Source organism: Alosa pseudoharengus, unplaced genomic scaffold, assembly GCF_046254945.1.
Source record: "Alosa pseudoharengus isolate Yale_2024_CS ecotype anadromous, Long Island Sound unplaced genomic scaffold, YU_APseudo_1.1 YU_APseudo_1.1_scf_21, whole genome shotgun sequence".
Classification (NCBI taxonomy): Eukaryota; Metazoa; Chordata; class Actinopteri; order Clupeiformes; family Clupeidae; genus Alosa; species Alosa pseudoharengus.
The window spans coordinates 20,271,859-20,295,279 of NW_027468674.1; the positions used below are offsets into that span (position 1 = coordinate 20,271,859).

General features: G+C 47.1%; 1 protein-coding gene across 6 annotated transcripts in view; it reads right to left on the reverse strand.

The window, feature by feature from the left end:
- LOC143137790 (zinc finger MIZ domain-containing protein 1-like) overlaps positions 1 to 23,421 on the reverse strand; it is a 168,489-nt gene that overhangs the window by 64,655 nt on the left and 80,413 nt on the right. For all 6 annotated transcript variants that reach the window (XM_076298114.1, XM_076298112.1, XM_076298113.1 and 3 more), the window contains exon 2: positions 20,315 to 20,388. The gene's annotated coding sequence lies outside the window, so the exon portion shown is untranslated. The remainder of the gene's footprint in view (positions 1 to 20,314; positions 20,389 to 23,421) is intronic.

The following is a 23,421-nucleotide window of genomic DNA, read 5'->3' on the forward strand; positions in this document are numbered from 1 at the left end:
CATCTTGTAACACTCTAATGGCTTTATTGTTTCATTCTTATCCTGCCTCCAGAAGCTATTACCATATAAACACCTGTGTTATCAGAGGCCCGCAAAACAATTTCCTGGATAATTTAACAAAGATGCAATCACTGATTCGGCCCCAGTGTATGACTGTGCTTGTGTGAACCTGGCGCAGTGTGTGTGCGCGTGTGTATGTGTGTGTGTGTGTGTGTGTGTATGTGTGTGTCAGAGATCTCTTTCATGTGAGCACACACAAAGAGAACTTCAACCTGCTGGAGTGGTGCTGAGGATGAGGAGTAGTAATGGGGGGAACTCTGGCTGAGATTGGAGAATGCCGGCAGCATCAGCACCACTATCAGCCGCAGCGGTAGCATCATCTGCGGCAGTATCTGCATCTCTGTCTCCCTTAATGGATTCTGCTCTCTCACACGGTGGGAGATCGACCTCCGTGTTCAGCTTAGAGGTTTTTTTTTGTTTTTTTGCAGTCCTGTCTCTGTCTGACTTTTCTCCAAAAAAAAGCAACAAAAATAAAAAAAACAGTTTGTCATTTTCTCTTTCAGTCTCTTTTTTTGTCCTCCTCTCAGTCACGTCCCGTCTGTCGCTGTTTTGCCCTTTCTGTCTCCTCCATTCATTCTCTCTATCCATCCCTCCATACACTCTCTCTCTCTCTCTCTTTCTTTCCCTCCCTCTTTCTCTCTATCTGTCTGTTCTCCAATGCCCTATTTCTCAATCTCCCTCACTCCTGTCCTCTGCTTGTTTTTAAATGCAATCTGTACCAGCTCCCTGGGTTGAGAATAACAACATGAAGAGCAGTGGTGGTGGTGCTGCTGGTGGCGGGCGGTGAGCACTTGCATAACAGCTTATCCCGACTGCAGGCCAGCAGTCCGAAGCATCGAGGTCTCTCTGTCCACACTGAATCCGTTAAATATGCCGCTCTATTGCGTCGCGTTTCTCGTTCCACGAAGCGGAAACGACACAAACCAACGGAAGCGCACCTAGATATAGGGCTTCCGTCCGTCCCGACAGAAAGTTCCGCTCAAAAAATGTGGCGCCGCGCTGCATCACGCTGCACGGCACCGCTTCGCCCGCATCCAGCTAGCACGTTCTGTTTGGAAACAAGAGTAATCAAACTGATTTTGTCGCTGTTGTTGAAGCTCACTTGGCGTCACATGCAGTTAGGACATGTTGTAAGAGCCCAGGCAGGGCAGAGGGGAGGAGAGGAGAGGGAGGAGAGGGAGGAGAGGAGGAGAGGGAGGAGAGGAGAGGGGAGGAGGAGGAGGAGGAGAGAGGGAGGAGAGGAGAGGGGAGGGGGAGGAGAGGAGATGAGAGGAGAGAGGGAGGAGAGGAGAGGGGAGGAGAGGAGAGGAGAGAGGGAGAAGAGGAGAGGGGAGGAGGAGAGGGAGGAGAGGGAGGAGAGGAGAGAGGGAGGAGAGGGGAGAGGGAGGAGAGGGGAGGGAGGAGAGGGGAGAGGAGAGGAGAGAGGGAGGAGAGGGGAGAGGGGAGGGAGGAGAGGGAGGAGAGGAGAGAGGGAGGAGAGGGGAGAGGAGAGGAGAGAGGGAGAGGAGGAGGGAGGAGGAGAGGGGAGGAGAGGGAGGAGAGGAGAGAGGGAGGAGAGGGAGGAGAGGGGAGAGGAGAGGAGAGAGGGAGGAGAGGAGAGGAGAGGAGAGGAGAGAGGGAGGAGAGGGGAGGAGAGGGAGGAGAGGAGAGGAGAGGAGGGGAGAGGGGAGGCCTGACGTGATGGAGCTGGCTGGAGCCACTGGCTGCTGCTCGGCTCTCGTCTGCTCTGCTGTACTCAGTTTCCTCCCTGAGCTGGGACCGCCTGAACCACCTGGCAGACATGCAGCACGCAGACAGAGAGGGAGAGGGAGAGAGAGAGAGAGATGAAAAGAAAAAGAGCAGACAAGGATAAAAAAGAGAGAGGAAGGGAGGGAGCCAAGGAAAGGGAGAAAAAAAAAAGAGACAGCAAAAAGAGAGGACAAGAAACATGGCGAGAATGAGGTAGAGAGAGGAGCAGAGGGAAGAGGAGTATATAGGGAAGATACTAGAGGAGCCAACCTCCCAACACTCTTATGCGCTACACACTGGGAGCTTTTCATGACAGCAGTGACAGCTCATGATAGCCTCCAACTGCCATAAAACACTCTCTCACACACACACACACACACACCAAACCACAGTTTACCTTCTACTTCTTGTCAAAAGAAGATTAAGCCCTCTCTTGTCACAGTATAAAATCTCGCTTCCCCAAACGTCATCCACCCTCTCCACGCCCCCCCCTCCCCATCCCCCCGCCCAGGAGCAGTTATCTAGCCATCGCTTACGTCTTTGTAAACACACTCTCACCCTCCCTCCCTCCACACCAAAGCAGCCATGACATAATCCGTGCGGCAGTGGCGGAGACGGCCACGGTGAGCTGGAGCCGGGCAGAACACAGCGCTCCTTTTGTCAGGGCTGACTGACCGACTGACGCGCACTGCACTGCACTGGGGGAGAGAGATCTGAAGCAAGCCGCAGCGATATCTATCTATCTGTCCCTTTTCTACGTCTGTGCATGCGTACAGTGTGTGTGTGTGTGTGTGTGTGTGTGTGTGTGTCTGCATGTGTATGTGTATGTGTGTGTGTGTGTGTGTGTGCTAGGAAGAAGAACATTGGGTGGGTCCCGGTCCACATGAGAGAATATAAAAACAAACAAACACACACACACAAACACACACACACACACGCACACAAGCATGTGTTGTAGCATGCTTCTTTCAGTTCCCTCACACACGATGTGTAGTGTATTGTCTGCATGAAGGCCAGGCATTGATTTGTGTCTCAGCCTTATAGACCTGTGAGATGGATCTTCCCTCGTCGTGGCAAAGGTGTATCTTTCTCTAAAGGACATGCCTTCACTTGACTACAACACACACCACACCACACACGACAGACACACACACACACACACACACACACACACACACACACACACACACACACACACACACACACACACACACACACACACACACACACACAGGACTAAGGGACAAGGATATTGTACAACCAGCTCATGCCATGACCCATAGGCCTGTGTATTAGCATTAATTCCTTTACTGGTGTACAATTAGTTGAAACTAACCCCCTACACACCACACCACACCACACACACACACACGTTTTCACATGTGTTCTACATGCAGCATAAAGGCCAGCTTGGAGGAGGCGAAAATGAGGCATTGATTTTGCACACAGGCCAGCACTGTCTCTGATCAGTCACATGAAATCAATAGAGCCCACCAGAGCCATGAGAGGGCAGCCTGGATATTATCCGTCTCTCTCTCTCCCTCCCTCCCTCCCTCCCTCCCTCTCTCTCTCTCTCTCTCCATCTTTCCTTCTCTCTACCAGCGTTATCAGATTAGACCACCACACTAGAGAACACATGTACACACAAACACAAAAACACACAAACACAAACACACAAACACACACACACACACACAAACACACAAACACACAAACAAACAAACAAACATGCATGGAAGGAAATGCCTGTGCAGTAACACACAGACTTGAAAGAAGCAACACACACACACACACACACACACACGCACACACACACACACACACACACACACACACACACACACACACACACACACATTCACCGTTCACAAAAAAATCAGTGACATTTCAGTTCACCTGGAAATTGTCTGAGCAGCTGAATCAATGTCTCCTTGAGCAGACACAGTGAACCCCCAACCCTCCACTCAGCACACTGCACCCCCAATCCTACAACTCCCTCAGCACACTGCACCCCCAATCCTACAACTCCCTCAGCACACTGCACCCCCAATCCTACAACTCCCTCAGCACACTGCACCCCCAATCCTACAACTCCCTCAGCCCAGTGTCGGTGCCTCGGCCCTGGGGATCGACCATTAGCCCTTCCCTGGGAGTGATGACTACTCCCCCCAACCCCTAACCCAACCCCCCTTCAGCTGGGACAGCCACTCATTTTAGCCACTCACCCCTGCCATGTCTCCTCGCACCAACCACCCCCACCCCCACCCCCCCCCCCATACCCTCCTCAAAGAGAGACACGAGGTCCAGGCCTTGCTCCTGTCTGCAGAGACCCCTTACTGGAACATTTTCAGGCCTCGCAATGACAGGACAGGCAAAGTGGGAACAGACTGTGAGTGACCACCCACCCACCCCGTTCTTTTCCCCATAATGCAGCTGGTTGAACTCTGGCCCAGTTCTGGTGCAGACTCATGACGGATCGGCAATAGATCCACTCCAGTAAGGGTATGCGCTTTTGAGTTGACTGTCTACACTATGCTTCTCCTGTCTTTCTTAAGGGCAAGTTGCTCTCCTATGAAATTCTAGCTGAAGTGAAATGCTTCAGTCTTTTTTCGGAGGTCATTTGCACGTCTAAAATTAGTTTTTAATGAAACTAAATGTAAGCGCTAAATAAAAAACAATGTCAACACTATACCACATTTCAGGGTCACAACTTTAAACCTGTTCTTTTTGTTAGGACGGGACCCTGGATTGGCAAGGTCGAAAAAGAGGAAAAGCACCATAGTGCTGTGATTGTCTTTCCTCCTCAGCATGCAGAAGCAATGCCATCAGATGATGCAACAAGCAAGATATCACAGTGAATCTGATAAAAACCACTCAAGAATGTCAGCAGCAGTTAATACAGGCTGTGCCCTTTCCTAGTCTTTTTTTGCGTATCAAGACAAACATGCAGTTAAAAAAAATGTCAAAAAAACACAAAACACAACACAAATATCCTCTCTTTCTGACTAACTTTCTTTCTTTTAAGCGAATGAACGAACACTCATTTTGCTTTTTCAACTGGGAGTGGAGAGAAGGAGTGTGAGCAAAGAAAGACACAAAAAAAAAGAAAAAAAGAAGGGGGAGAGAGTGAAAAATTTCTCTGAGCACTCTTTTGGAGCAATGTTTTCCTCCTCGGTGCAGACCAAATGGTAGATCAAGTTCAGGAAATTAGCCAGTTCCTGTCGGAGGAAGAGGGAGAGGTGAAGGAGGCCACTGCAAACCCGCTGCTGACTTTTACAGCCCAACCCCCCCCCCAACCCCCAACCTACTTCAAACTAGAGGGGAGAACGCAGACGCCAACTATCTGTTTAGTTTCCCTTCACTCTGACTGCCTGCCTGTCATCGAAATAAACGGCTTTAATAGATGTGATGGATTTTTTTTTTCCTGTTTTTTTTCCCTGAGATTTGTTGTTTGCTTGTCTTGTCTGAAAATGAACACATGTATCTTCTTTGTTTTGCTCTCTGCGTCTGTGTGTTTGCAGAAAAGTGTGTTTATTGGGGCCACTTGCACGCAACCGCGCTCATCATGAAACTGTTGTAAATTAACTTTTGTAAAAATGTTTCGTTCTTATATTTGTAAACCTTTTCCATTTTTGGGATTAATGTCTTGCAAAGTAGCAGTATGTTATTTTGGATGAGTGTCTGTTTACAACGGTATGTTCTTGAAAAAAACCAATAAGCCTTTAAGACCGTGAACTGTTTATAATGATATAATTTTGATTTAGAAGTTCTGAGAGCTAGATAATACATGGCACTGGTATTTCACAGTGATGATCTTGTATTGTTCCTTGTAAAATGTTGATTTGTAAGTGACCTGCTCCGATAAATCATCATGCTAGAGCAAATACTGATTCACCCAGCAGCACTTGAAACGGTGAGGAGATTTAAGGTGCGAATAACACAATCTCTCCGATCGGAGCACGCAGAGGCTCCCGGAAAACACACTCCCATCCCATCCACATCATATTGCCATTATGTCACTTAATATCTTCCGCTTAAAACGCAGAGAGGTGGGGAGAGAAAGAGAGAGAGAGAGAGAGAGAGAGAGAGAGCGACACAGAGAGAGACGTAAAGAGAGAGTGTGCCCCAAGAGACGAGGGGGGCTACCCTCTCGACATATGGAACTACTCGACTGCTGAGAAACGCTCAAATGAGAGGAAAAGGCAAAAAAAAAGAAAGAAAGAAAAAGACCTAAGCCACAGGAAAAAAAAAAAAGAAACGTCAAGCTGCAGAGAGAAGTCAGAAGAAGATCCCACCCCCCCACCCCCACCCCCACCACCACCCCCACCCCCACCCCCACCCACCACCACCCACCACCGTCAGCCCCACCTGAATGCCTCACCACAGTCATGCTAGTTATCGGGCCCCACACCAACCGTCCCCGCGGGGTTTGCCAAGACCACAGAGAGCACTCTGGGAGAACTGCCCGCCACGGCGCCCAGGTCTAACGGACATCTTGGGGAGGCCAGATAGCAAGGAGAGCCAGGAAGTGGTTTTAAGAGAGAGAGAGAGAGAGAGAGAGAGAGAGAGAGAGAGAAATCTGTGAAAAATGAAACACTACTCATGTAACGTTGGATGTTAATCTAGCACATAAGATAAAAAATATACCAGTTTGTGTACATACAGTGTATTTTGCTATTATTTCATTCATGAACATATTACACTACATCATTTATTAGTTCATAATCAACAATATAGTTTTTATGTAAACGTGAGCGTGCGTGTGTGTGTGTGTGTGAACATATGTGTTTGTGTATGTGTGTTTGTGTGTATGTGTGTGTGAGTGCAAGTGTGTGTCTGTGGCTGGCCACAGCTGTGACCCTGGTGGCCCTGTAAGGGAGGAGACGAGTGTGGGTCGTCCTGAGCTGGCCAGTGAGAGGGTGTGTGTGTTTGCGTGTGTGTATGTGTGTGTGTATGTGTGTGTGTGTGTGTGTGTGTGTGTGTGTGTGTGTGTGTGTGTGTGTGTGTATGTGTGCATTCTCTTGCACTGGCCAGTGAGAGTGTGTGGGACTGAAACCCAAACCTTGCTGTTGCCATTCCTCACTGCACAAACACAGACAACTGGCCTGCAGGCATGCAGCCCCCACACACATACACACACACACACACTCTCTCTCACACACACATACACACACATAGAAACACACATGCAGACACACCCAAAAACACACATATGCACAGGCAGGCAAACACACACACACACACACACACACACACACACACACACACACACACACACACACACACACACACACACACACTCTTGCTCTCCGATATCTGTTGTGCACTAGATCAGGCCCTGTCACATATGTGAGCGCCCCAAGGGTAAAAGGGTGAGGTGGGTTCAGGGAGACGGTATGCTCTGACTGACAAGAGACACACTAGCTGCCCTGTGAAGAGACACATTCTCTTTATTTTTCTTTCTCCTAAATCAGAGTAGATATATGCATGTCAAATATGTATTTGTTAATGTTAACTGAAATATTTAGGTAAAAAGTCAAGTGTGATACTTTAATTAAGTTATTGAAAAAAAGAAAAAAAAAAACATTTTAAAGTTCTAAGAAAAAATAACCTACTGAAGAAATGTGTGAAAGTCGCGAGTAGCCTACATCTGTTTTGACATTACACCGTGGCAATTCCTTCAACAATAACTACAGCCAGAATCCAATCGATCAGGTTAATTAAAACCTCACAGCCTTCCACAGCCTTTTGGGGTACCCTTAATCCTTTTTTCTCCCCGAGATTGAACAGTACAGTTTGTACACTTTAATTTGTCCGAACACATGTCACACACTCGGAGGAGTAGTGCCGGTGGAAAAGTGAGGTGTTTGGCCGGGGCCGTGTGTTGTTTGAACAGGCAGTGGGCCTCAGCACCTCACCTCACCCCCCCACCACACCTCACACAGCCCAGAAAGGGGGCCCTTCAAGCGGGACTGAAGTGCAGGGAGGGTCTGGCTAATGTCTGGAGAACCTCTGGCAGTGGGGGAACCGGTAGAGAGAGAGAGAGAGAGAGAGGCAGGCCCCTAGACATCCTCTCCACCACACACACACACACACACACACACACACACACACACACTCCCCCCCCAATCGGAACAGCGCTGCTGAATGGAGCAAGCACAAGTAATCTGTCTCACATGCGAAGGATGGAGAGAGGGACAGGGAGGGTAGAGAGGGAGGGAGGGAACGAAGGAGAGGGAGGGAAAGAAGGGAAAAAAAGAGCTAAAGTAGCCAGATTGAGTGTAGGGGGTGAAGTTGGGGGAGGGTTTGTGAGGCGTGTGGGCTGGGGAAGGAGGATGGAGCTCAACATGCAGGGCCAACATCTGTGATATTTCTTCATTTTGTAGCCCCCCCCCCCCCCTCTCTCTCTCTCTCTCTACCACTTTCTCTCCCTCTCTCCGTTCATTGAAAAACCAGAGCAGGAGTAGCACAGCAAAGGCTAAAGAAAAATGATGAAGCAAGGAGCCCCGAGATAAGACCCTTGAATTTGCAGATATTAGCTGCTTTGTGTTTTCACAACTGATCTCTTTACAGGATTTATAACGAGGGCATTTTTTTCGCTACCTCTGAGTCCGTGTCAATACTTCAATGTGCTACAGAAAGAAATAGAGAAAGAGAATGAGCAAAAGAAAATGAGAGGCAGAGAGAGAGAGAGAGAGAGAGAGAGAGAGAGAGAGATTTAGCTCACCTTTACTTAACCCTTTTAAAAGACCCATTACCAGGGCTGACAACCATTTATTCTCGGCGACACCAGAGCGGTGAATGCGAGCCTGTAATAACAGTGTAATAGCGTGCCGCTTCGCAACGCTGCTAGCAGCTAAATGGATTCTCCCCTGCGTTAGCGGCAGGCAGTTGCTCACAAATGACCAATCAATGACTAGCTGCATTAGCGGCTGGTGCAAACACAAAGGCGGCTTAGCAAACGAGCTGCACTGGAACTAGGAACTAGCGTCTGACCCAGTCCACCCTATCGCCACTGATTCTGCCACGCGTAGGGCCCCGATCGGTCATATCTCTGCTTGATACATTACCATTTATTCACCACTTAGTCCACTATACTGTATAGTGATAGGCCCACTGTATAATTCATATAGTTCACATAGATCATAGGCCTATACTTGCTTACTATAGTGCACTATGTAGTGAATTAATGAATATTTCAAGCCCTTTCTGAGCCTCCTGCTTATACTAGCTGATGGAATCAATTCAGGAAACCAGTTCATTGAGAGATCATTCGTCGAGTGTGCTATTCAATGAACACGCAACTCCCTCCGTCTCTTTCCCTTGACTCGACTTCTCACCAATGCCCTTTGACAGACGGGCTTTATTTTTCCGTCCATACGCACGCATCTTGCAAGGCCTTACTTCCCTTACTTCCATTTCCGTAAGCCAAAGGGCAACTGGAGGGGAGTATATAATATCTCAGCACGGCAGCTTAGCGCCGATGAGTGGCTGACAAGGCGGGGGCCAATGGAGCATGCAGCGCTCTGACAAGGGGTGCTGAGAGACATGATCAGAGCACGCGCGCACGACTCTCTCTCTCTGTGTGTGTGTGTGTGTGTGTGTGTGTGTGTGTGTGTGTGTGTGTGTGTGTGTGTGTGTGTGCTGTGCTGTGCTGAGGCACGACTTGTGTGGATAATCTCCCCGTAGAATCTCGCATTCATGTGCAGATGTGACGGCAAGATGACATCGGCTGTCATGTTCCTGAAGCACGGCGGCGGCAGCAGCAGCAGCAGCAGCGCTGGCGGCAGTAGGGGTGATGGTGGCGACGGCGACGATGGCGGCGCGCAGAGCTGTCAGAACCACAAACGGAGCAGGAGCAGGCTGGAGTGACAGGACCAGAGCCCGAGCGGCGGTCGTCACGTGGACGTGGTCTTTTGACTGTCGCTATGGCATTGGTTGCAGCTCACGGTGAGGCGGAGAGAGACACAGTCACGCTATACAGAGTCAAAGCAGGAAGTCATCAATGAGCCACCTGCACATGCCTCTGTACAAAGCTATGATTGCTTTCAGATGATTTCAATGACTAATTGGCTTTGAACAAATGTCCATATAAGGATGTATTTAGGTCATTCTAGTTATCCAAACGATGTGCTGATTTAAAAGGCTCCATCAAGAATGATCATATGAGATCTTTATGAGTCCTTTTCTTCATGATATCTTTATCCACACACAGGAACTAAAGAACATGTTTCCATGAGAAGAGGCCATGTTGGTAAAAAGGACTCATCTCATCAAGGCACCATAAATGTATCACAAAGCTGATCAAAGTCACAAGGGTTCCACAAGGGTTCTAGAAGGTGCATATCATGTGTGGTTTTCAGTCCAGCCCTTCCCAGGTGTAAGCAGAACCTTTTAAAGAGGGCTGATCTGAAGAGATCTGAGAGAGCCGGCTGTACCACTCCGTCACGCCATGCCTCCTGCGCCTCCTGCTTTCAGGGATGAAACCATCACAATCCTCCCCCTTTCTCTCTTCCCCCTCCTTCCCTTTCTTTCTCCCTTTCTTTCTCTCTCTCTCTCTCTCTCTCTCTCTCTCTCTCTCTCTTCTCTCTCTCTCTCTCTCTCTCTCTCTCTCTCTCTTCTCTCTCTCTCTCTCTCTCTCTCTCTCTTCTCTCTCTTTCTCTCTGTACTGCCTCTCCCCGCCCTGCACCCACCCCCACTGCCCAGCAGGTTGAGCCCCACAGGGGTATTTTTTTTTTAATAAAAGCTCTCTGCACCACATGCTAAAAGGCTATGCAAATGTTCCCACTCCGTCTGGTTCTGCTCTTGTGCTTTTTTTATAGATAGATATTTTTTCACCAAATGTTTAGTCCCAACTCTCAGTCATCCAGAGCCAAAAAGAGAATAACAATGGTGTGTGTGTGTGTGTGTGTGTGTGTGTGTGTGTGTACGTGTGTGTGTGTGTGTATGTGTGTGTGAGTGATTTTGTGTATGTGTGTTGTTGATACATGTCAGTGTGTGTGTGTGTGTATATGTGTGTGTGTGTGTCTGTGTGCTATTTGTTTTGGGAAGGCATGGATACTTTGTTAACATCGCTCCTGGGTATTTGATCTGAAAAGCTATTAGGATGATTGCATTCTGAATTCATTACAATTCAAGGCGTGCCGTGAATGTGGAGCGACTGCCGTTGTCGGGCCCTGAGCCCGTGGTGTGTTTTTATTAACATGGCCCCCACACTGAATAATGCATCAGCCACACGCAGACCCCTGGTCACAGTGACTAATATTCACCAGACGCTACAAATCCACCAATAGAAGCTCCCGGATTATATCATCTCAGGCACACATTTTCTAAAGAAAGCTCTCTTGACCTGCTTATTATTTGTGTGTGTGTGTGTGTGTGTGTGTGTGTGTGTGTGTGTGTGTGTGTGTGTGTGTGTGTGTGTGTGTGTGTGTTTATGTCCTGTGTGGATCGGATGCTTTGCATTGGACCTGCAGTGTGACGGTCCCTAAAGACCTGTAGTTGTAGACTGTGATTTTATTAGGCCCTTGTGATGCTGTGTTTGTTTGTGTGTATATGTGTGTGTGTGTGTGTGTGTGTATGTTTGTTAACTTAATAGCCTTGCATGATATGTGTATGTGTATACAAAAGTGACAGCATGATGGAGACCTGTGCTTATACTGTGTGTGTCCAATACATTGTGTCTGTTGGTATGTGTGTCTGTAGGTGTGTGTGTGTGTGTGTGTGTGTGTGTGTGTGTGTGTGTGTGTGTGTGTGTGTGTGTGTACTGGGCATAACACGCTATGGGGTGCAGTAGACATGGCCGACAATGTACCAGATAAGAGTCCGCCCCTCCTCCTCCTCTTTATCCCTTCGCTTTTCTTTCTTTCCTGTCCTCTCTGACTCACCCCCTCCTCTTCCTCCTTTTCCTCTTCCTCTTTCTCCTCTACTTCTCTTGGCCAGCTGAGCAATCAGGTCAGCTCTCCCCCTCTGCACGTCGCTCCTGGTCAATTGTCCCCCCCCTTCTCTCTCTCTCCATCTCCATCTCTCTCTCTCTCTCTCCATCTCTCTCTCTCTCCCTCCTCTCTTCCTCTCATTTTGCCGCTATCTGTCTCTCTACCCAGCCTGCAGCTGTTACCAATGATGTCACCACCCTCCCGACCTGACCCACTCTCTCTCCACACAATCACACACACACACACGAGCGCGCACGCACACACACACACACACACACACACACAGACACACACCATCCCCCACCAGCCCCCTCCCATCATCACCACCGACAACCGACAAACGTCATGCTTGGAAACTCAGGGGAGGAGACAGAGATGTTGCCAGCCGCCTGCGCTCCGAGTATGCTCCTGTGGGAGGGTACGGACACACACAAAACAACGATGACAACAACAATGACTTTGCAATGCCGTCAGTGTTGTGTGACGCTGATCACACGCATGCAAACGCTGTATCGCATGCAAAAGATGGCCCTTTGAAAATCTATTATGTCCTCTGCATGTTTTTTGCATATGGCTGAAATTGAGTAAACATGCTTACAAGCAGCAGAGCTGGCCTCTGACACCTCGTATCTGTGAAGTACTCGCTAGTTCAACTGATGGATGGCAAAAGGCACAGCTCCCATTGAGTTCTACCATGAATAATAAAGGCTAATAATTATTAGTAGAAGCACACATTAAAAATGTATGCCTTCAATATACAAGGCACTTGCTCTTACTGTTCAATCTTTAGTCTCATGACCCACTAATCAATTAACTCACAACCCAACAATCATTTAATCATCTGACTAATGGCTCTATAGGATATATGAACAAACAACATATCAGCAACTGTAAACCACACGAGAGCAATTCGATTGAACTTAAGGGGAAGCACTTGTCCAATAGCAGGTACCAGTGTAGTGTTTCACTGTTCACAGAGGAATTAGCCATCATTAGCCATGAAATCCTCATATCTGATTATTAGCCATTAAATATATGACCTGTTTCAACAACGCTGATGGGTAATGTTGTTCCTTATTCATGATTGGGTGACAAAGAAAACACAGTTAATTAAAGTGAGGCTAGCTCGCAGGTCAGTAGGTCTTCATGTGAATCAGTGTGGCAAAAAACCTGAACACTGGTCCGGGCCAACTGTGGGCCGGGGCTCACCCAGAAGTGGACCAGATGTAGGCCCTGGGTCAGCGTCTGTCTGTGACGTTCAATTTCAGGGCTGGCTGGCTGAGCAGAAGGAGCTGGTGACCCACAAGAGCCTCAGGGGGGTGTTTGCTGTGCATGTACTGCCCTCGACTGCCCCTGACGCTCATGGAGACTCCCTGTCTGCTCTGCACACTGCAGCGCAGCGCAGCGCAGCATAGCATAGCATAGCACAGGCCATGTGCTCCGTCAACCACAGCCCTGTCCCCGGCTCACGCGGGCTGGGTTCACCTCGCATAACCAGACCTCGGGACTTCCTCGAGCCCACAGAAGCATACACATACACACAACACACGCGCAAGCGCGCGCACACACACACACACACACACACACACACACACACACAGAAACACACTCTCTCTCTCTCTCTCTCTGCAACAGAACTGCACTAAATTGCCCCCACTTTATTGTCTTGGAGAGAGCACAAAAACAGCTCTGTGGTTTATCTATTGTGCTGCTATCACTGTCTGTGATCTTCTCCAGATAAACAATCTCTGCTCGAATCATTAATTTTTAATCAAAGAGGACAATATGAGGCCTGAGCAATGGGTTGCCACTGAGAAGGTTAATCCACGGCTTCAGAGTGGCCTGCATCGACTGGCCTGGTCCTCCGAGTCTTATTTCTCACCCCTCTCATCCCTCTCTCCTCCCCTCTCCTCCATCTCTCCTCTATCTGTCACTTCCATCGCACGGCAGCCCGGTGGAAGAGGCCAGGCAGGGGAAATAACAAAGCACACTTCCTCTCCCTACAACCAGCCTGGTGACAGACAAAATAGTGAAGGCGCTACCACCCAGAGATCCTGCACTCTCTATCTCAAACACACACCCGCACCCACACACACTATACACACGATCAGCTTTTGTTTCTAAAACAATATGAGCCGTGGCCCCTGGAGGCACAGCCAGAGCAACATGAGGGGAAACCAAGGAACTAGATTTCACAGAGAGTGGGAGAGTGGGAGGGAGAGAGAGGGGGGGAGAGAGAGAGAGATAGAGAGAGAGAGAGAGAGAGTCAGAGAGAGGGAGACAGATAGTCAGAGAGAGACAGAGAGAGAGATAGGGAGGGAGAGAGAGCGAAAGAGAGATAGAGCTTGCCACGACATGAGGGACAGTGAGTCGGACACTTTGCCACAATGCCCGACCTAATGTCTGTAATTAATCCAATGTATTATAATGTGTATGCTGCCTGTGTGTGTGTGTGTCTGTGTGTGTGTGATCACATGCATATGTGTGTGTGTGTGTGTGTGTGTGTGTGTGTGTGTGTGTGTGTGTGTGTGTGTGTGTGTGGAAAAAGAGAGAGAAAGTGAGGGTATATACACAATTCTTCATGTTACTGTTTCCTGTAATTCTGTCAATGTTCTAATTGTTAAGCTGTTTTAATTGTGCTTTGGCAACACTGTACTTACTTACAGCCATGCTAATAAAGCAACCTTGAATTGAATTGAATTGAATTGAATTGATAGAGAGAGGGAGAGAGAGAGTCAGAGAGAGGGAAACAGATAGTCAGAGAGACAGAGAGAGAGAGAGAGAGAGAGATGGAGAGAAAGAAAGAGAGAGGGAGAGAGAGGTAGAAAGACGAGAATGGCAATGCAAGGTGACAGTTCATTCCACAGATCACTTTGTTTTTGTGGGCATGCATGCCTGTGTATGCGTTTAACTGTGCATGTGTGTCTGTGTGTGTGTTTGTGTGTGTTCCTCTGTGTGTTAGTCAGAGGAAAGGGAAAGACAGATCCACTCCCTGGCTTGGGGAGTGAAGCAGTGCACCATGTTCCATCTAGACAAGACCTCCCATCGGCCTGCCCTGCCTGGGGTGAGCTCCTTTGTCTGGGATTGTTCTGGAAGCATTAGTGTTTGCATCATCGCCTGCAATGGCAAAGCTGCCATTAAAAAACATCAAAGCTCTTACGAATCCTTCTCTCCCTCCTCTCTCTACAATTGGTGTAGCCAACCCTAGTTCATCCGGGAAAGACCAGCACTTTAATTTGCCAACTGACCACATTAAACTATAAGAGGGACCCAAAGCAACTGTTGTGTTGCTTTGCCCTTCTGCCTGCTAGCGGGTCAAAATGTGTAGAATATCTCAGCGATGTAATGTGAGAGCTGTTAAGACTCATGCAGCACCTAATATGCAATTAGGAGAGTACCCGAATACCATATCTGAGACCTAATATGCAATTAGGAGAGTACCCGAATACCATATCTGAGGCAGTAAACCACACAAACCTGTGAAGCATTCCAATTTCTTTTCTTATAAATTAAAAACACAATATGGCTCGTCAGAAGACCTCTCTAAGACATGACGACAGTTGCCGCGCTTCAAAGAAAAGGTGCCCCCGTTGGCACTCTCCAGGCAGTCGGAACTTCACACTGCGAGGCGTGCGCACGCTGATTCCTAAATAATGCACCTCTCTGCATATGACAGCCAACAATTTCTCCTTTGGTCTGGCAACAAGGGGAGTCTGCTGATGCAAACGGGCTGCCTGTCTTAACAACCATCTGCAAGTCTTTTGTACACCGGGACGGCTGTGTGCAAAGGCTCACCGCAGCTCCGCTGTTCTCATGCTACTGTAAATGGTAAATGCTTTGACCCCACCAATGGCAACACAAGCACAAGAGGACATGTGATGGCTAGCTTGCTAACCGCTTCGTCTGTGATTTAAAGTTCTTCAAGCTATGTACATTAGGAAGGGCTGGCGGCTGGGCAGTAAATATTCAGAGTTGACTTGTAATCCTGACCTTGAAATGGCTGCCACTGAGGAGAGAGGAGGGGTAGTAGGGTAGTGGGGGTGAGGGGGCTGTTTTGGTATGAAAGCGCTCCGATTATAGCACATTTCTAGGGCACCACATAATCACTGTCCAAGTTCCAAATCAATGACCTACTTCTCTCTCTCTCTCTTTCTCTCTGTCTATCTCACCCATACTGCCTCTCTTTCTCTCTGATTCTCTTTCTCTCTCTTTCTCACTGTCTTTTTCTGCTCTCTCTCTCACTCACACACACACACACACACACACACACACACACACACACACACACACACACACACACACACACACACACACACACACACACACACACACACACAGACTGGTGGCTTAGGTTCTGTCAGCAGATTAAGGCTAAAAACAAATTTGATAAAGTTGTTTTCCCTAAAAATAAGACTGTTACATAACCGAAGCCTGGAAAAAAAAAACAAGGAAGGTCAAACGGCAAAAACGGTGAGCGAGAAAGTCAGAAATCCTCAGCAAAAAATGTCCTTGCCATTTTTTTTCTAGGAATCAAACAAACACGTATAACTCTTCCGGGTAATCTGAGCTCATGTAGTTATGCTTTGGCACTAGGGAACAGGGAATCGACAGCTACAGCCCTGTGTGTGTGTGTGTGTCAGGCCCTGCACGGTTCCAGCACATCAAACCTGACCTGGATAAGAGGCAGGGAACAGCCTGGTGTGACAGACCACAGTCCTCTACTCGCACTGGGAATGTGAGCAGCGTCTGCTGCACAGAGGAGGTCAAGACTACACACACACACACACGCATGCACGCACGCACTCCTTGCTTCCAGAATTTCTTCGATTAGTGCAGTGTGGGCTATTTATGGACATCCCCCCCCCCATTTTTCTTGTCTGAGGGAAACGGTTATGAACTATGGTGTTCCAGACTAGATCTCCCTGAAAGAAGACCTAGGTGGGTGGGGCCAGGCTACAGTAGCCTAGCCTCCCTTCAAAAAGCCGGAGACAGCGTGATATGGATTTTTAAGATCGTAATCTCGAACTTATTAGTGAAGACGTCTTCATTATGACATAACAAAGCCATTGAGACATGTTCATTATGACTTGACAAAGCTATTTGCTCAAACCAGTTTGTCACCTCTCTACATGACAGAGGGGCAGAATAGAGATGAGAGGATGGCTACATTCACTTTTTACTCTCTCTCTCTCTCCCTCTATCTCTCTATGAGCTCTCTCTCTCTCTTTCTCTGAGCTCTCTCTCTCTCTTTCTCTGAGCTCTCTCTCTCTCTTTCTCTGAGCTCTTTCTAAATCGCACAAATGCTTTATCTATACACATTGTCATTAGCATGAGTGAGAGACACACAAAGAAAGAGCTATACGCACACACAAACAGAGAGGGAGAGAGAGAAAGAGAGAGAAAAAGAGAGAGGACTGGACGTTTAAAACACTCTTACAGGCCCATGGTGTAACTGTTCACTTTAGTGCAAGTGGAATTGATTGTGTGGCTACTAGACTGTGCGGCTACTAGACTGTGTTCAGTGAGCGGCTGCCAGTTGACACGTAGGGGAAAGCCCTGATTCTCCTCATCATTCACTCAGCCAGTCAGTCAGTCACTTACTCAGTCACTCAGCGTGTGTGTGTGTGTGTGTGTGTGTATGTGTGTTTGAGAGAGAGCAGGCAGAGGCCGACAGGACACACACACACAGTCTGGGCCTGTTGGGAGGCCCGAGAGCACGGCTTACCTCACCGCACATGGCCGCCTCACAAATACAGTTAACCATGCGTTCTTACACAACTCACACACACACACACACACACACAGATATGTACACACATGTGCACACACACACTCATCCTCACACAGACATACATTTCTGAATGTGATAATATACTAATAAATCAGTGTTACATATTAATGAAATATGTTTTTATTTTATACATATTTATTTATTTATTTATTTATGTGTTTGTTTGTTGTTGTTGCTATCATTATACACTTTTTATTGAGTTGTGAGAAACCAAACAGACCAAACAGACTGGTATATGACTATGCAAGGTATGTGCAAACAAATCCACACAACCACAAACAAAATCCCATACAGAAACCACAAGGATAAAATGCCACCGCAAGCAATTTCTCAATTGGGGGGGTTCTGTGGTTGTGTGCATGCACGTGCACAACACACACACACACACACACACACCCTTAGGCTGCAGTTGTGGCCAAAAGCAGAACTAATGGGGATTAGGATATGAGAGGAAATGGACTCTCTTCCAGCTGACCTACATCTCCCACTGAGATGCCAAATAATCCAGCCATACATGCGTCTCCATTGAATCTAAGATTAATGCGCGTCAGCCAAAATATAGTCCTGCAATGGCACGTAACAACTGCACTAAACAAAAAGCAGGTTACGTTGAATCACAAAGCCGGAAAAAGACAGGCTTATTGCTTTTTACAAGGGATAAAACATGCCGTGCGCTCTGTGCTTCCAAGCTGTATAATTTATGCCATTAGTATTCTATCAGGTAGATATAATAGGTGCTATTACTGGTTTACTGAATTAGCCAGAGCACTCTAGCTAGCCATTAGAACTACCCCTATTAGCATCTATTAGCACACATCTAAAGAGTAGGCTATAGAAGCACTAACCAATCTGTCTTCTGGATGTAATGATTTCTCTACACAGTGCTTTTTTCTTGCATAACCTGGAATCACTCCACACTGAGTGCCACGTCAGGTCCTGTTACATACACAAGCTGCACTTTTTGATTTGATTTGAGAGATTACGACGTCAATCTAATCTCTGCTTGACGAACATGCTGTATCTTGAAGCTGACGGCAACAGGGCAAGGGGGAGAGCTGCAGGATGTGTGTGTGTGTGTGTTTGTGTGTGTGTGTGTGTGTGCACATTGTTGAATACACACTTCCCTAATATTTGCTATTCAGGGTTCAAGAGAGAGCACGAAGCGGAAGAGGAGATTAGCTAACTGCACCAGCTAGTGCTCCAGAGGGATACGCACAACCTCTGCTCTCAGTAGGCAACACCGGCACAGATAAAGAGGCCGGCTAGCATTGCATTGTTTTCCAAGGCCTGCCTAGCAACAGGGGGTAAATAAAACGAGCTAGAAATGTTCCAATTGTATTGATGCACTAATTTCCCATTTTGTGTGTGTGTGTGTGTGTCACACAGACAGAGTTTGAGATGACACTGATCTCTGCATCCTCATTCTGAAAGACATGTGGCTTTTGAAATGAAATCTGCCATGAGCATTTGAGTCCACCCATGCCCATGTGTGTGTCTGTGTGTTTGTTTATGTGTGTATGTCTATGTATGTGTGTGTGTATGTTTATGTATGTGTGTGTGTGTATGACTATGCCTGTATGTTTATGAACCTGCATAAAATACCAGAACAAGCAATCCAACCACAGACACACACAGACACACACACACACACACACACACCATGCACCATGTGACAGTGCTCTGAAAAAGACACAGAGCATTGTTTGCATGCTTTGCTCAAGGGCTCCGATAAGAACATTTGCTTAAAGAGAAATAACAAAATGGAAATCAAATCTCAGCACGGCTCTGGCCCTCTCTCACCCTCTTCTCTCTTCCTCCTCTCCTCTCCTCTCATCCTCCTCTTCTTTCTTCCCTTCCTCCCCTATATAGCCTACCTCTGAGCTGCCACATGGAGCTGCTGTACGGAGCCGGCTAGTTTAATGTCCCTGAGCAATCGCGGGCTCCCAGATGTCCCTGGGCAGTGGAGGGGAGAGTGGAGCGCGCTCGTCTCATTAGCATACTGCAGATGCTACCGAAATCACTCACCTTCCTGCTGCTCAGCACTATTTAAATAAATTATTTGGGAGTCATGGAGAACTGCACCGCTGTCGGGATTTTGTGTGTGTGTGTGTGTGTGTGTGTGTAGGTGCGTGCGTGTATATATGTGTGTGTGTATATGTGTGTATGAGGATGAGCGTGTGTGTGTGTGTGTGTGTGTGTACATACTGTATCTGTGTGTGTGTGTGTACATGTGTGTAAGAGAGACAGTGTGTGTGTGTGTGTGTGTGTGTGTGTGTGTGTGTGTGTGTGTGTGTGTGTGTGTGCGTGTGTGTGTGTGTGTTTGTGTGTGTGTGAGAGAGAGAGAGAGAAAGAAAGTGTGTGTGTGTCCCTCATTGCAACATGAGCGTCAAACACTGTTTCAGCTTACGCATTTTGTGTAAACAATGATGTAATGTGGACCAATTTCACAGTCATAATTTACGGTGTTCTGCGCTCAGAAAGACAAGATGGATTTCACTGTGTTGCAAATAATATGATTGGAGCATGTGTCCTAACCCTTAAGAAATACACTCAAGAGGTGCCCTCCTCCCATTGCTTTGTGTCCGTGTGCGTGTGTGTCTGCGTGTGTGTGTCAGAGAGAGAGAAAGGGGAGATTGCAATGGAGAGATTAGGGTATGATAACACACACACACAAATGAGGAAGTGCCTGAAGTCTTGTAGTTGGTAATCAGGATTCAGTAGGTCAAACATACTCCATAAATACTTAATAAAAACAGATTGGACAGCCCAGAGAGTTGGTTTTTGATGCAGTTTGTCTTACCTCTGTCTGTGGATGCTTTTGTGTTCTGGGCGCCAAGGAACCTTGTTTACATCTCCATGGGTCTCTGTCCACACCTGCAACAACGCAGAAGAGGAACACAATTAAGCGGGGCACGTTCACATTTCCCACACTTTGTGAGCGTGTTTGGTTGCATGCATGCATACTTTACTTTCCCAACAGAAAAGCAGCTCGTACAAGTTTCATGAAAACAGTTAAATTACACATAATGCATCATTATCACCGAATCAATCTAGACATGGAACAAGGATCGTCATGATACAAAGCATATAATGTGCACCTCATTTTATAATATGCACAAAACACAGCGCATTATTGTGCATAACGACCGTGATAAAAAGTGCGGCGAGGAAACAATTTACATTCTGTGCGCTGATGGAGTGTAATCTTTGTCCTGTTTTTTTTTCTTCTTTTTTTTTGGTTCTCATGCCATCAGCAGTTCGAAAATCTGGTGGTGAATTTCAGAGGCCAGTCCAGCCCTGTGTCCTTTGAGCGGACGACTGTGGCGCAGCATGTCAATGATTAAAAAGGCCACGCCGCAAACTCCGGGGTGGCCCAGGCTAGACAGGAGACCACCTCGTGCCATTCACAGAATTCCCACTATGTGGATGGTGGCAAGGAGCAAACGGCTCAATTAAGGAAGAGCGTCTTTATGTATGTGAGACGCGTCAGTGTGTGTGTGTGTGTGTGTGTGTGTGTGTGTGTGTGTGTGTGTGTGTGTGTGTGTGTGTGTGTGTGTGTGTGTGTGTGCGCGTGCGCGTGCGCGTGCGTGTGCGTGTGCGTGTGCGTGTGCGTGTGCGTGTGCGTGTGCGTGTGCGTGTGGGTCTAGCTCCGTGAGCTTACTGGGTCTAGTGTTTTCACAAGGATCATGTAGCCAAATAGTGTTAACAACTAAGTAAGTAATCTGTCCATTGCTCAGAGAGAGAGTGTGTTTTTTATATCTGAGAGTGAGTGGATGGTGAAAAGTAATGTGTGATGGAGGACCAGCAAAACAATCTCACACACACACACACACACACACACACACACACACACACACATCCACATCCAGAACTAATTGAGTCGCAAACTTTAAAGGCTCCGATTAACCGTGGCTATGATGCAAACAAATTCAATTTGAGCCCTGCCGTTGACTTTTAATAAAATGTCACTTGAAGATTTATTACACTTTGAACTCTGTGGCAGTTGTAATTGGGTATGAATATTTGAAGTCGGCAGCAGCAGACAGATGCATTTGGTGGCACTCTCCATACGGTATCCTCATGTCGTGACTATTAATGGAAATTTTAATATGAACTGCTACACTGCTACTTTACCCTCCCCCTCACCCCCCCCCCCCCAAAAGAAAAAATGGTCAATATGTTTTAGTTCATATTGCCACATAACAGCCTATAGCACATCGACTAAGTGATTCTAATCTACCAGTCTATAACACAGAAACAGTTGCAGGGTGTGAATAAAGTGTTTTTGAAGAAAGCTTCACAAAAATGAAGACTGATGTGCAACAACAACAACAACAACACCTCATCAGCAGGGATCATCAGCAGGGTAAACCAGTCAGCTGGCCCAAGCCCGCTCCTTTCCCCAATTAGTGCATGAACAATCCAGCACTTGATCAATTCTGCCTCACAATGTTTGGATGGTCTGTGCTTCTATTTGTGTGTGTAGATATCTTATTAGTGGATTAGTAGAAACCTCCAGACATTTTTTTGTTAACAATTAAAGGGACACCAGGCAAGCCTGATGCTTTTTCTCTACGAAACTCGCCCTCGCTCGGTCTGAAGCTCTTTTCCTTTTCTTTGTGTCTTCAGTCAAGGGTTTTCGCTGCTTCTTCGCCGGCTCTGCCATTATACACATGTTTGCAACAATCTCTAGCGTTTCGTTAGCCAGCCTCTGTGCTGTAAACTGATCCTGCTTCGGTCGGCGGGTAGGATACACCGAACTTGCAAGTGGGATATTCTTCCGACAGGCAGTAGGGGCGGGCGAGAGAGCCTTCATTCGCCCCGTAATGAGTCATTTAACCATATACCGACTTACGAAGATGATTAATTAAAGGAGAATTTCGGTGTGATATTGACCTAAAGTCTGTTGAAACATGATACTGAGTGTGAACGTATGTCTTACAGCCCATCTCGACTTGTCCCCTGCACTCCAAAATCTGGCGCTAGTTAGCCGATGCTACCAACAGCTTTTTCAATGGTGGTGCTTCGGCATCGGGCTAGCCATGCAAATAAATCACTGTTTTACACCATTTACGAGGCTCAATGTATCTCCCCACTTCATTGGTAGACTTCCGAGGGCCCTGACATTTAAAACGAGACATTGAGAACTTTGGAAAAGCACTGGTAGTTTACTTACAAGACGATTTATACAGACAGTATCTTCACAAAGTTTAGCGTTTGCAGCCATCTTGAATTTAGTCACGATAAGTCGAGCGACGAGTAAGAATGAACAGGTATGATAAGGGATCAGATTCCAAAAATAATTCAGTGGAAATGCATGGATTCCAGTTGCTGCTACTGGAAGAAACTGGAATCCATGCATTTCCACAGAATTATTTTTGGAATCTGAGATGGGCTATGAGACATACGTTCACACTCGGTATCATGTTTCAACACACTTTAGGTCAATATCACACCGGAATTCTCCTTTAACACGAAAACGTTGCCTGGTGTCCCTTTAATACATGGCTGAATGTCACCTGACAGCACTTGTACTAGAGGGACATTTCCTAATGAGCCCTACGGTTCAAAGACCCCTCCTTTACACACACCCAGAGAACATTAGGCTGACAATCTTCTATCACTGACTTCACAGCAGAAGACCTAATAAATGTGTAGTGACATTTAATACAGACCTCTTTAAGTAATAATACACACACCTATTACGTACAGTATATACTAATGGCGAACGTGTTCCCTGAACTAAAGTGGTACCATGGGCTGATATAGCTGAAAATCCTCAGCAGTCTGAACACTGGAAGATATATTTTTGTCCAAAGAGGATCCTGACACAGATATCGTTATGGCTATTACCCATAATGCACTGCTCTCAAAAACCACCTGGAGAGGACATAAAAATGAGCACGG